We start from the raw sequence: 15,454 nt of genomic DNA, 5'->3' as shown, positions 1-15,454 counted from the left end.
CCATGTCACCTCAACACCACCACCAGGTGTACTCGAAGAGCGATCGGTGGAGATGGAGGCTGCTACGCTGGGGGGCTCTCAGGTAGTTCAGGTGGAAGCAGAGGAGGAGGGCATGATCACTCCTCACGAGTTAGGGATCGCGAGGGTGGTCATCACCAGCGAGAGAAGACCCCACCCAGCTGAGGGGTGGGTAGAAGTAGATATAAGGGGGAAAAAGTTCAAGTTGGGAGGATCGCTCGGCGAAGAAGAACGAGGGCTGATCGCCAGGGTGATCGAGAAGCACATGGGCGCGTTCGCGTGGTCAGCATCTGACATGCCAGGAATCGACCCTGACTTCCTTTGCCATCGCCTGTCGATGGACGCTAAAGTTCGACCTGTGCGTCAGAGACGAAGGAAATTTAGCGAAGAGAAGAGGAAAGTGATCCACGACGAAGCGCAAAAGCTCCTTGCCGCAGGGCACATCAGGGAGATCCAGTACCCAGAGTGGCTAGCGAACGTGGTACTGGTTTAGAAACCAAATGGCAAGTGGAGGATGTGCGTGGACTTCACTGACCTCAACAAGGCATGCCCCAAAGACTCCTACCCTCTACCCAGTATAGACGCTCTGGTGGATAGCGCATCAGGGGGGAAGCTACTCAGTTTCTTGGATGCATTCTCAGGATACAATCAGATCAGGATACACCCCAGGGATGAATGCAAGACAGCATTCATGACTGAACGGTCTTACTACTGCTACAAGGTAATGCCGTTCGGGCTGAAGAATGCGAGGGCTACCTATCAGCGACTTATGGATAGGGTGCTCTCGCCCATGCTTGGAAGAAACGTGCATGCATATGTAGATGACATGGTGGTCACATCCCGAGAGAAGGAGCATCATGTGGCCGACCTGGAGAAACTATTCACCACCATCGCCAGGTACAAGTTGAAGCTCAACCCTGAGAAATGTATTTTCGGCGTGGAGGCAGGGAAGTTCTTGGGATTCCTCCTGACAGAGTGTGGAATCGAAGCTAATCCAGAGAAGTGGGCAACAATCGTGGCAATGACAAGTCCAACGACGGTGAAGGAGGTGCAACAACTCACCGGTCGGCTGGCAGCACTATCCCGGTTTATGTCCGCTGGAGGGGAGAAAGGTCATCCGTATTTCCAGTGTCTTAAGCGCAATAGCAGATTCCTTTGGACACAGGAGTGCGAGGAGGCCTTCATCAAGTTGAAGGAGTACCTGGCAAGCCCACCGGTCTTGCGTAAACCACAAGTGGGCACCCCTCTTCGTCTATACTTTGCTGTGACGGAGAGAGCAGTCAATTCAGTCCTGGTGCAAGAGCAAGATCAGGTCCAGAGGCCTGTGTACTTTGTGAGTAAGGTACTGCAAGGCCCTGAAACAAGGTACCAAGCCCTCGAGAAGGCTGCCCTGACGGTAGTATTTTCAGCAAGAAGACTCAGACATTATTTCCACAGCTTCACAGTAGTGGTAAGGACAGATCTGCCCATCCAAAAGGTGCTAAAGAAACCAGATGTAGAGGGAAGGATGGTCAAGTGGGCGGTGGAATTGTCTGAGTTCGACATTCAGTACGAGCCCCGAGGACCGATAAAGGGGCAGGTGTTCGCTGACTTTGTGGTCGAGCTGTCGTCGGTCGCGACACCTTCGGTAGGGTTAAACTTCCGATGGGTATTATCAGTGGATGGCTCTTCCAATCAGCAGGGAAGTGGCGCTGGGATCATTTTGGAAGGCCCGAACGGAGTGCTGATCGAGCAGTCCCTCCGTTTTGCCTTCAAGGCTAACAACAATCAGGCAGAGTATGAAGCCCTGATCGCAGGAATGTTGCTAGCAAGAGAAATGGGAGCAAGAAGTTTGGTTGCCAAGAGTGACTCTTTGCTAGTCACCGGGCAAGTTACAGGGGAGTTCCAGGCGAAAGATCCCCAGATGGCAGCTTACCTGGAATACGTACAGCTCCTGAAGACGTCCTTCACCGAGTTTGAACTGGTTCATGTGCCGAGAGAGCAAAATGCCAGAGCAGACCTGCTTGCCAAGCTGGCCAGCTCAGGCAAGGGGGGAAAACAGAGGACCAACATTCAGGAGACCTTGAAGGTACCGCGAGCGTTCGTGTCAGACAACCAGGTACTTCAAGTGTACAAATCGGTGGAGCGTCTGGCGATCGGTCATCGTTCGCTGACTCAAGAGACGTTGAAAGCGCCGAGGGTTAGAGCGCGACCGGCAAAGATCGATGAGGCGATGGAAGTGTGCACTGTTAGGGAGCCCGACACGTGGATAACATCGTACCAGTTGTACTTAGAAGATGGTGTACTCCCACTTGACCCGACAGAGGCAAAAAGAATAAAGAGGAGCTCGAGTAAGTTCACTTTGATTGATGGAAACCTGTTTAGATTTGGGTTTTCTCACCCTGTGCAGATCTGCGTGTATGGTGAGCAATGCACTAGGCTTATGTCAGAGCTACACGAGGGGGTGTGCGGAAGCCATGTAGGTGGTCGCGCTTTAGCAAGTAGGATCCTCCGCGCAGGGTACTACTGGCCAACGCTGAAGGAAAACTGCGTGAGGTATGCTCAACGTTGCAAACAGTGTCAACTTCACGCAGATTGGCATAAGGCACCTCCCGAGGAGTTGAAGTCCATCCATAGCCCGTGGCCATTTCACACATGGGGAATTGACATCCTGGGACCTTTTCCCCTGGCGATAAGGCAGATGAAGTTCCTCATCGTGGCCATCGAGTATTTCACCAAGTGGGTGGAGGCTGAACCAGTCGCGCACATCACCGCACAGAAAGTCGAGCACTTTGTCTGGAAGAACATTGTCTGTCGTTTCGGAGTACCCAAGAGGCTGGTCTCCGACAATGGCACCCAGTTCACAAGTCATCAGCTAAGGAAGATGTGCGAAGAGTTAAAGATACAACAGGTTTTCGCCTCGGTGGAACACCCACAAACCAATGGGCGGGTGGAGTCAGCCAACCGAGTACTGCTCAGGGCGCTGAAGCGAAGACTAGAGAAAGCTAAAGGAAAATGGGCAGAGGAGGTCCCCTGAATCGTATGGTCCTACCATACCACTCCACAGTCCAGCACCCATGAGACACCCTTTAGCCTTGTCTACGGGACAGATGCCATGATTCCCGTGGAGATACAAGAGAGCTCCCCCAGGTTTTTGAATTTCATTGCCGAAGAATCCAACGAAGAGCGAAAGGTGAATCTCGACCTACTGGACGAAGTGCGAGAAGAAGCCAGAGTTAGTGCTGAAGCCGTCAAGAGAAGAGTAGAACGGAGGCACAACTCCAAGGTGAGGCTCAGGCACTTCCAGGAAGGTGATCTGGTGATGAGAAAGGCGCATCAGAACGAGATGGAAAACAAGTTGTCTCCAAAGTGGACAGGTCCACACAGAGTGGTTGAGGCATTGGAGAATGGAGCTTATCGGCTGGAAACTCTAGAGGGAGGAGCAATCCCCAGAACGTGGAACGCCGCTCACTTTAAATTTTATTTCAGTTAAGTTGTAAAGTAGTTGCGTTCTCGCGCTAAAAACACACTCAGTGTATATACTGAAAACGGTTGAACAGATAAGGGGGCACTTTTTTCCCTAAGGAGGGTTTTTAACGAGGCCACCCAATGAAAAGATTATCAGGATATCAAGTGTGCGAGAGTTTTCAAGTTAAAATCCTGCTCGCCCCAGGTGCGAGCGCAGGTGATCGGTTAGGCCTTATTCGCCCTAGGTGCGAGTATGGGCGCTAATCTAAGTCCTCCTCACCCCAGGTGTGAGTGCAGGCGATTAGGATTTGAAAAGCCAGGGGTGCTAGTAAGACCAAGAGACAGAAAGGAAGGATTTTGACAAACGTCCTTACCCACTTGGCATATACCAATATTGGCCCAGTAAAGCCCTTAGTTTAAACCCTTCTCACCCCAGGAGTGAGGAAGGGAAAGAACGACCTGATCCGCTCAAGGTTGATGACCTTGGGGAAGATAAGAGGGGCTATCAGGAAACACTCTTCTTCCCCCAAATAAGGCATCACCTCTGACGATCAATGTCAAAGTCCTCTATGCACTTAGCGCTAGAGCGACAGAGAAGCAAGATGAAGACCGAAGAACGATGACTGATGAGTTGTCGGTGGCTTTCCTCATTTCCTCCTCCAGAGTAGTCGCCTTCGTTTCCAAGGCTTGGAGAGTTTGAGCTTGCATAACCGCGTTTCTGGCCTGGGCGGACCATTCAAGGGCCACCGCCAAGAAGGCCCCCAAGTAGAAGGGCATGCCTTCCTTCCTGTCGGTGCCCTCTGGCAGAGTCCCGCCGCTGAAGCCCCTCATTAGATGCATAATCGGAGGAGGGATGGCGATGAAGTCAGGGGCGGCAGCGACGGAAGCAGGGGAAGCAATGGTCTCTGCCGGCGGCGGAGGCGGGGCAGATTCGGCGCCTTCGCCCCTTTCCTCTTGGAGTGTCATGGGAGGGAGTGAGGTCGCGCTCGGGGGGTTATCCATGAAGGGGTTCCCTCCCTGGGGCGACGCCTCTACCGAAAGAGGGACCCGCGCAGATTTTCTTCTTCTGAAGGGAGCCACGCCTTCTGAGTCCTCATCATCTGAAAGAACCTCCAAAACCCGTTTCCCTTTGTCAAGGGGGGTTGGAGCCGGTGACGAGGCCGCGGCTAGGGGAACAGCGGTGATGGTTAGAGGAGAGCGAGGAGTCTGAAGTACTGCAAGGCTGTGAGGAGACGACGGAGGTGAACTCAAGGTAGCCTCGACAGTGATTGGAGGAGGCGGCGACAAAGTCGGTGGGGGAACCGGATCAGCAGCAAGGGTGGAGGAGGCGCCCGCCTTGGCGGCGCGTGCCTCCTTCATTGCCTTCGCCAGCATCATTCTCTTGGAAGCGCCCATCACCGATCCTACGTCAAGACAGACCAAACAGCAAGAATTAAGACCAAAGCAGCTATGCAAAACTACAACACACATGGAGGCGTGAAATGCAAGTAACGTAGCACAATATAAAATGAGTCTAAGAGTCCGGCGAAACAAACGTTCGATAGCACGTTGTTCACAACAAGGAAGATGAGGGAAGAACCCCTTACCAAAATAGGTGGTCAGGGCGTGAGCATTGTACTCGCTAGCAACCAACTTCAAGGTATCAAAAACGATCCCCAACCCGGCCAAGGCTTTGCTTACCTCCCTATCGGCGGGAGATAGTTCTTCCAGGGTTTTGGCCCTGAGCAATTTAGGGCGTTCCGTCCAGTAAAGAGGAAAGCCATCCAGAGCTGTGGGATCGTGCTTGGCGCTGCACACCCTGAAGAACTTCCCTTTCCAGTTCTTGTAAGAATTCTGGAAGAGGGAGAGGAGGATCCTTCCCGCGATCCCGGAAAAGCTTACCCAGAAGCTCTTCCCCTGCTTCTTCACCTCAAAGAAATGCAGGAAGACATCCACAGAAGGGGGGATACCCAGGTGTCCACAAAGAATTTGAAAACCCCTCACGAATGCCCAGCTGTTGGGATGAAGCTGGGCGGGGGCAGTGTTGATTTCAGTGAGAAGCTCCCGTTCGAAGGGAGTGAACGGGAGACGCACTTCTACGCGCTTGAACACGGTCTGGTACATGAAGAAGAAGGGTTTCCCCTTTCTAGGTCTGTCGTCCAAACAAACAGGTTCCCCAGGCCTGCCGGGACGGACGGATATGTGGGCGTCGTGTGTGCGGCAGAAGGCGTTAAAGTTGTACAGATGGGGATCCCCCCGGTGAGCTTCCAGGTCCTGGAAGGAAGTCAGGCTGGTGCATTCACTCAGGAGCTCGTCGGGGGCCCAGGGGTAGAAGGCTTTGTAGTTGGACTTGGGGGTCGTGGGGGAAGATTCAGGCTCCGCGTTCGCGCGCGTCATGGTGAAAATAGATAACTGGAGAAAGAAGAGAGGAAAAGGGGTTTAGCAAGTGTAGCCATGGCAAGAAGGGGAAAGAGCCCCAGGAAACATCACCCACGCGAGAGAACCCAGAGGAGGAAGAAGAAGTGGAGAAACGCAGTAATGCACGAATAACAACAGTCCCAGGCAGTTCAATGAATCATCTAATGTGACGAAAGGGAAGAGTCATGAGCACTCGAAATCGTACCTTTGCTATTGGAATGCAGGCAGTAGAAGAGCGCAGGAAGGAGAGAATCGCGATTGCAGAGAAAAAGGGTTTTGAAGGCGATGAACAGTGCAGAGTGCAGAGCAAATGAATGCAACAGTAGGGTGAGCGCGGGGTTTGGAGTAACTTAAACGTTACATTTCGCAACTCAAGAGGCGCTAACTGAGGGTCGTGGGATCGTGCCACGCGTCAGAGGATCAATTGCCCAAGGGAAACGCAAAGGTCCCTGAAGGATGGCCACGCGATGGGCCACGTGGCGCGCGATCAAGGGTAGCCCAAAAGGTGTTATCATCCTCGTTTCAGAGAAGGTCAAATCAATCAGTAAGAGCGCTCCTATGGTACAGAAAGCGTCACGTCAACAATTCGAGAATTGTTGAGTCAGCAGGGAATGACACGTCATCAGGATGGCACGTGGACGGCGTGGGCGAGGCTTTAGTCTTTACGCTGAAGACAAGTCTTCAGCTTAAGACTGGGGGGCTTGTGTACCGTCCCGTATCCGGGCGTTGACTAAATAAATCAAGGTCAAAGTCAACGGCTGAAGAGTCAGAGTCAACGCATGGCGTCGCCCAGGTGGAGAGACGCCAAGTGCCAGCATCGCCAAGAGGAAGCGTCGCCCAGGTGAAGGCGTCGCCCAACCAGGGCGTCGCCAGATCAAACAGTGCTAAAGCAAGGCAATCACGGTGTCGTTCCCCGATACCCATGGGTAGGAAAGACCATGGAGGGAGCGACGCCGTGGGAAGGCCTCAGGTCCCAATAGCACGGGGCAGCGATAAAGAGAAGGAAAAGGTGGCTTCAAGGCCATAGTAACAGTACCAGTGAAGGGCAGCCTGACTCGTGAAGTGCTTCTGCCGCCCCAGAGATGCCTGTGGGGCAGATACGACTCAAAAGGAAGGTCACGCCCAGGGCAGCCGGGTGCAGGGTACAAGAGGAAGGCAGAGACGCTCTCAAAGTAAATTACTAGATACTTGGGTGCATGAGTTGGCACCCAAAAAGTCACCCCTAGCGCAGTAGCACTCCCAAGCGGGAGGACTCACACGTAGAGACGTCCCCCAAATGGGCAGAAACACCTCCAGATGGGGTCATGGCATCGTGAGGCCCTCCACGTGTACGACAGTCATACCAGAATAGAAACACCCTTTAGTCAAGTGCCAGGTAATTAAAAGTCATTCAATATAGTTTCCCTTTCGAGCATTCAGGTACTATAATGGCTCCCAAGCGTTTCAACGTCTTAAATGCGCTACGTTTTCTAATTAAACGCTTTAATGAGTGCGTTACGTTTGTGATTAAAAGCGCTTTAAGGCGCTTTAAATGCTTGGGTAGTTTAAATAGCGCAGAGAATGTTGGAAAGAGGGTTGGAACTTTTGGCAAATTTACCAGAGATCTCTCTAGTTGCTTGCTCGTGCTTCAAGGTTACGTACAAGTGACTAGGAAACATTTTTGCCCGAAAGAGACAACACACACACATATACACAGTTCTTTTACCACCTTCAGAGTGCCATACGCGGTGCTCGGAGACGTAGGTGGACAGTTTTGGTGTTTCTTGCTGGCTGACTTGAGCGTCGGAGTGCACACGGCCGCTAGGGCGCCTCTTTGTCCTCTTTTTTTGCAGGAATCCACAGGCAACCAGTGGGAAGGAGTCCCTAGCTGACGGTTGAGGTCGCGCACGAAGACGTCTCGGTCAACCGGACGGAACAAAAGCATTTTTTCTTGCAAGTTGATTTTCAATTTTGCTAGCAAGGTGCACCACATTTTCCAAAGAAGAATATTCTTGTAACTCTACCACGTCTTGAATGTCCCTTCGAAGGCCACTCACAAACCTAGCTATCTTAGCTTCCTCACTCTCATCCATATTAAGTCGAATTAAAAGCGTGTCTAGTTGTTTAAAGTAATCATCCACACTTAGCGTGCCTTGATGAAACCGTTGGAGTTTCAACATTAGGTCTTTCCTAAAGTGTGGGGGTACGAATCTAGCGCGTAAACATGCTTTCAAATCGTTCCAAGAGACCACGGGCGGCCTCTTGTGTAGGTCAATGTCCATGAGGTATTGATGCCACCATTGCATGGCATAGTCCAAAAATTCTAAAGAAGCTAACTTAACCCTATGCTCATCCCTAACCCCATTTACATAAAAAATTTGGTCCACCTTAGCCTCCCATCCTAAGTATACATTGGGATCACTTTCACCACTAAAACTAGGAAGTTTTACATTTGGAGAACAAGGGCCAGCCACATGTTGGCGCCTCTATTCATGGTGATGATGTCTTGGCCTTGGATTATCTTCATAATAACCATGGGAGTGCCTTGAAGAATGCCAACTAGGAGGAGGAGTTCTTCTCTCACGGTTTTGATGCATTTCTTCGCGGTTTAACTCCAAACTTTGGAGCCGTGCTTCCATCTTCCTTATCACCTCAAGATAGTGAGCATTGGATTGCTTGGCATTCTTTAAGTCCTCATAAAGGGCTGCCTTTTGTGGTGAACATGGTTTGGAGGACTCTCCACTAGAGAAATGAGCCATGAGCAGAAAATACACAAAAACAGAAAACAAAACAGTAAAAGAAACTTGTTAGACAATTAAAAAACAGTGAGATATAGGTTGCTGGAAAATGCCCAAGAAAGCACTCAAACCACTCCAAGAAAATATTCTGTCCTCAACCAAGCCTTTCTTGTGGAATGGAGTAGCTTCAAGTGAAATATGTTACAGCAAACCAACTTACTTAAGAACAAGTCTCAACACAACTTTTAAGAAGAACAAAAAGACAAGCAAGAAAAAGGTGTAAACAATAAAAGCTAAACCAAAAAACAGAGAGTAATGTATGACAAACTAGAAAGAATATGAATGAAAGACAATCAAGAAAAATAAGGAACTCAATGAATAAAGAAGGCACACAAAAAGAGTCCTAAAGAAAAGTGCTAGAGTAGATTAAAGAAAACAGAAAACAGCTACTGGAATTTTTTATTTTTTTTTAAAGCAAACTGTGCTATGTTTACAGATTTAACTGTACCGATTGAAAGCGAACTGGAATGTGAAAAATTAACCACAGAAACTTCAATGTCTCAAATCAATAATGGCACTGGAATGAGGTAAAAACAGTAAGCCAATTGAGAGAAATAAATTTTTCAAAATCGCTGCCAGATTACTGTATTTTTTTCGGCAGAATTGTACACTTTCCGTATTTTATTTATCATTTTTTGTGTACTTGGAATTTTTGAGTAATTCTTTTTTCTATGATTTTTTAACACTTTGAAGAATGTAAATCCAAATTTTCACAAATTTCCTATGAGCCAATTAATTGCAGTAAATTGAAAACAGTAGCACGTTTGTAAGAAAACAGAGGAGCCTATTTAGGAATGAAAAACAGTATGATGAACTAGCAAAGACATAATGGAAATTGTGTAAAGGAACTTGTATAGAATGAAAATACATCATACTCCCAACATTTCAAAGTGATAAGTCATGTTTGCCCATTTCTTCTTGTCTTCTCTTATATAATAGCAAACTGACTTTGTTTTATGCAGGAGTACTGAATTCGTGGACGAATTCTCTCCAACTCGGGGAGTATGATGGATATCCACTAGGAGAGGATTTTATTAATGAAGGAAGAGGATTTTCACCTACACATTTGAAGTTCTTCCTTCTAGTCTTCTCACAAATTAAAAGAAGTCAAAGAGAAGATCAAGCCTAAAGATAAAGAAGTCTACAAACTCTCAAATAATAGGCTTCATATTAAATATCTCTCTTTATAGTTTCTTTTAAATTGTAAATAATATAGAATAATGTTTAGAAAGGTGCTTAGAGGGAAACATGAGACACCTCTTTTGTAAAAGCATCTTTAGGCTTTAGTTTAGCAAATTCTAGAAGCTTGGGGAGTGAGCTTAGTAAGGGGGGTGTGATCTTAGGAGCTTTTTGGGTAGCTTAGGGAATAAGCTATGTAAATAACCAGCCCTTACTCCTATAAAAGGAGGGCTTAGGTCCTTCACAATTCAGATTGGAATTTTATAGTAGAGAGACTATACTCAATTTTGGAGAGAATTTGTGAGTTTTGAGTCTTCCTCTTCTTTACCTTATCTTGTGAGCTATGGTGAGCTTCAAGTGGTGGCACTCCATCAGTTATCTTGGTTCAAGGTTCCAAGTGGCGTGAATGGCTTCTTCCAATCCTCAAAATCCAGCAAGCATCGTATTCTATAAGTGTTCTTCTTCCCTTCAATTTTCCATTCGGTAGTTTTGATTCCTAGAGTTTACTTCTTTTTTTACCGTTTATTTTTGTGTTTCCAGTATTGTGTTCTTAATTCTGTTTTGGTTCAGTAGCTATCATTTAAATTCTGTCCAGTTTTAATTCTTGTTCTTCTTTCCTTTTGTTTTGATTCAATTTGACAATACATGGACTTCAATATGAGTCTTGGTTGGTGCTTAGTTTTGGTGAGTTCTTGAATTTAGAACATTGATCCAATTCTAAAGTAGAGTGCCTTTCAAATCCAGCTCAAGTTGTTCCTAAGAATGTCAAGAATCATGTGTTCTTGTAGTTACATTCACATCAAAAGGTGGACACAAAGATTTTTTTATACAAAATGGCTTTCTTTTTAAAGGAAAACGTCTTTGTGTTCCCCAAAGCTCCATTAGATTATCTCTTGTTAGAGAAGCACATGAAGGAGGATTAATGGGTCATTTTGGGGTTGCAAAAACTTTGGATGTGTTACATGAACATTTCTATTGGCCTCATATGCATAAACATGTTCATAGTTTGTGTGAAAAATGCATAGCTTGGCCTAAAGCTAAATCTAGATTGCATCCCCATGGTTTATATACTCCTTTTCCTATCCCTTCAATGCCTTGGGTTGACATTTCTATGGATTTCATCTTAGGATTACCCAAGACATCTAAGGGAAAGGATTCCATTTTTGTGGTAGTGGATCGTTTATCAAAGATGGCTCACTTTATTCCTTACCACAAAGTGGATGATGCATGTCATATTGCAAACCTCTTCTTTCAAGAAGTGGTTCGTTTGCATGGTATTCCTAGAACTATTGTGTCCGATAGAGATTCCAAGTTCTTGAGTCACTTTTGGAAGACCTTGTGCGGTAAGCTTGGTACTAAACTTTTATTTTCTACCACTTGTCACCCACAAACCGATGGTCAAACCGAAGTGGTAAATAGAACTTTGGGACAAATGTTGAGATGCTTTATTTTCGGGAATCCTAGAGTTTGGGAGAATTTACTACCACATGTTGAATTTGCTTATAATCGTGTAGTAAATTCTACCACCTCACATTCTCCTTTTGAGGTTGTCTATGGATTTAATCCCTTAACACCTCTTGATCTTCTTCCTACTCCCATACTTGATGATGTCTTGTGCAAAGATGGGGATGAAAAGGCTTCTTTTGTGAAAAATTTGCATAAAGACATCAAGTTGAGAATTGAGAAGAAGGTTGGCAAGTATGCTGAAATTGCCAACAAAAGGAGAAAAGCATTGTTATTTGATGAAGGTGATTGGGTTTGGCTTCATTTGAGGAAAGATTGTTTTCCTACTCAAAGGAAGTCCAAACTAATGCCTCGTGGTGATGGACCTTTCCATGTCCTAAAGAGGATTAATGATAATGCTTATGAGTTAGATATGCCTGATACATACCTTGGTAGTCATACATTTAATATCAGTGATCTAACTCCTTTTTCTGTAGGTCTCCAGAATTCGTGGTCGAATTCTCTCCAACTCGGAGAGTATGATGGAGATCAAGATCAAGTAGAAGTAGAGGCCGAAGATCAAGATCAAGAAGAGGTAGTGGCCGAAGTTGAAGAGGCTCAAGAAGACATTAGCCTACCTCAAAGGCTTACAAGGAGCAAGTTTAAAGAATTAGGAAGTAGTGGTAGAATGTTCTCTCTTTTTATAGTGTCTTTTGTAGAATGTTTAAATATATAGTTTTTAGGAAGGTGCTTGGAGGGAAACATTAGATACCTCTTTTGTAAAGCATCTTTAAGCTTTAGTTTAGAGTTTTCTAGAAGGTGACTCTTCATGACTCACTATAGGCGTTAGGAGTGAGTGAAAGGGGATCTTTGGTTAGCTTGTAGTGCAAGCTTTGTAGTCTTATAACCGGCCCTTGCTCCTATAAAAGGAGGGCTTAGGTCCTTCATATAATAGAATTGATTTTTGAAGTAAAAAAACTCTCCCAAATTGGTGATTGAGTGTAGTGAGAACTTGCCTTCTCCTCTTCCTAGTCTCATCTTGAGTGCCTTGGTTCCTCAAGTGGCGACAATTCACACTTATCTTGGAGCATTCACACTTCAAGTGGCGTGTTCATCAACCAAGAACTACAACCACATAAGTCTTCTTTCTTCTCCATCTATTTCTTCCATTTCCTTGTCCATTTGAATTCCTTAAACATGTTTTAGGACATTTCTTGCAATTATATTCGGTGTTTTAGCTTCTTTTGTTGTTTTGTTCGATTCATCTTCTTCTTTGCTGAATATAATCGGTTCATCTTTTTTTTTCTAAGACTTTGTTCGGTTCATTTTACTTCTAAGGCAATTTAATCGATTCAATTCATTTCTTAAACCTTTTTAATCGGTTCATTTGATTTCTAAGCATTCCAATCGGTTCAATTGGCAAGAAATGGACTTCCATATGAGTTTTGGCTTGGTTACTTAAGTTTTGGTGAGTTCTTGAATGTTAGAACATTGATCCAATTCTATAAAAGTGCCTAATCATATTCCAGCTCAAGTTGATTCCATAAAATGTCAAAGAATCATCTATATCTTGCTATTGGAATCATATCAACTAGCAATACTAGTATTACTGATCCGATCGGTCATCGGTAGTCGATAATGTCAGCATCAGAGAACCACGTGGACCACTCGCAGGGTGACACGTGGACCAGGTGGCAGAGAGGTAGGGGGACGATCGCCAAAAGAGGTGATCGGTGGTCAGTAGCCAAGTTACCACCGACATATCAGGCGGCAGAGAGGTCGGGGGATAGATCACCCAGAATGGTGATCGGTGGTCAGTAGCCAAGTGACCACCAGCAGACCAGTTCCCAGACTCGCGCCTGGAGGCAGAGCGCGAGTAGTGAATAAACACTGATCAGTCATCGGGTGTATTGTCATCGGGGTCTCGTGTTACACGCAGTTAAACTGGGACTAAGGTTCCCAGCGAGAGCGTTACGCATGGACCTCGCATGAGCCCACCTCAAGGAATCATGCACGAGAGTGGCCTGAGGGAACTAGTAAGCCAGTCGGTGATTGGTGATTCCCTCAACCCATTACGTGCGTGTCATCCTGAAGGGTAAGTCGCCTACGCAGAGAGTAACGTTTGGTGAGTGCGCCTAGACCAGCCACACCCGACGTTCTCCTAAGAGTATGCAATTTACCCAGATAAGAGAAGCATCTTAAGTTACTCCGCAAGGGCGTAACTTAGGCAGACAAAGAGAGGCGCTAGAGCCCTTCCAGTAAGTGACACGTGTGTGGTTAGATGTGAGTTGCAGGCCTCCACGTGTCATCATCTGAGAGGGGTGCGGTCTAGACAAAAGAGCACTCCGTACCGCTAAAGGTACAGACAGGCGCAGCCAAGCGCAGACATGCGCAGACTCTCACGCTCCCCATTGCTGATTCTGAAGGTACGCTTTCTCTGAAAAGCATGACAGGGTTCTGACACATGCCAGTAAAGCATAACAGAATTCTGTTATGCCCAGAAGCAGGGAAAGAGAGATAAAAGGCAGAATCAGAGTGAGAGTGGGGAGGAGGAAAAAGATAGACGAAAAACAGAGTGCAAGTTTTTCTCACACACACATTACTAGTTTCCAGTTTCTGGTGGTTCTGTTGAACTAACTTGATCGTCGGAGTGCAAACGCCCGCTAGAGGCGCCGTCTGTGTATTTTGCAGGTCACATTTTGAAGACATCTGAGAGAAAGTTTAGAAGGTGATTCTTCAGGAGACGCAGTCGCGAAGACAGGGCAGAGAGTGTTACGAAGGGATTCACCCACGTTCAAGTTGCCGGTAGGATCAATTACTAACAGTACTAGTATTACTAGAAGTACTAGTATTACTAGCTGTTCCTGCCGGTTGACCTACCGCAAGAGCGTTGCCTCGTCACGATCTTCCTCACCAGCTTCACGCCACGTGCCCTTCTCCTCCACACCACAAAAGCCTCTCTCAGAACCTGGAAAACACACGGTGGCGCCTCTGCGGCCGGTGGCGCTCCGACGCTCAAGTCAGTGACACGAACACCCAAAACTCAGAGAAAAATATACTCTGTAGAACCGTACTAAAGTGCACACAACCCTAGCAATGAGCCGTAATGAAAAACGTACCTCTGCAAATTCTGTTAAGTTTACCTTTATAGTTAGGTTTTTTCTCTCTCCAGGTCGTTATGCTTTTGGACGCGTGGCTCGCATCCAACCTTGCACATGTCGCCATCTGGGTTGGGATAGCAGGTAGCATCCAGCCCTACACGTGTCATCATCTGAGCTAGGGTAATTCGAGCGCCATCTCCGTACTGCATCCAACCCTACACGTGTCATCATCTGGACTGGGATAGCAGGTAGCATCCAACCCTACACGTGTCGTCATCTGGGTTGGGGTAACTTGAACGTTATTTCTGTGTAGTAACCAGTCGCGCGGCTAAGTCTCTTATTCAAGGAGTAATCTAGCACGTAATACGCTCTGGAACACCACCTAACAAGGCGAGTATCGGATGCAACAAAGTGCACCATCTCTGTGACATCGCTTGTCGCTAGTGGCACCTTCCTTATTGCTACGCCAAGCATGTTCTAGCTGAGGGAACCTTGCCACCAGCGAATGTCCACTCTGGGAATCCTGTTGCTGATGGGCAAGCTGTCCCCTTTAACCCACACGACCTTCACGCCCTATGCTGGCGCAACAACCACCTTACCGAAACTATACGCTTGAACTTACTCTTCTGAGCCTCCAGCGGCTTCAACTGAGTTCACTGGGAGATCCGGTGATGTGCTCTTCTCGGCGACGTCAGACCACCCGATCTCCCGTTATTTAACACGTCGATGACACACAAACCCGGCGACAACCGACTATGTTCACTATAGAACGCCAGTTCCATAAATCGGCGACCATGCCCTCTCCTGGACCATTTGTCTCTCACTTGCCCACGTGTTCTGCTGAGCACGCCCCACACGATCACGTGCCAAACACGTCATCACCTCCGATGTCCTGGTCGGTACACTAGCAGTACTAGTATTACTAGCAGTAGTAGTATTACTAACAGTACTAGTTGTACTAGTATTACTAGTATTACTAGAAGTACTAGTATTAATAGCAGTACTAGTATTACTAGCAGTACTAGTATTAATAGCACTACTAGTATTACTAGTAGTACTAGTATTACTAGCAGTACTAGTATTAGTAACAGT

The sequence above is a fragment of the Phaseolus vulgaris genome, chromosome 9 (genome assembly GCF_051622355.1).
Source record: "Phaseolus vulgaris cultivar YP4 chromosome 9, ASM5162235v1, whole genome shotgun sequence".
NCBI lineage: Eukaryota > Viridiplantae > Streptophyta > Magnoliopsida > Fabales > Fabaceae > Phaseolus > Phaseolus vulgaris.
The sequence above is the reverse complement of the archived record's forward strand: the minus strand, read 5'-3'. Positions refer to the sequence as shown.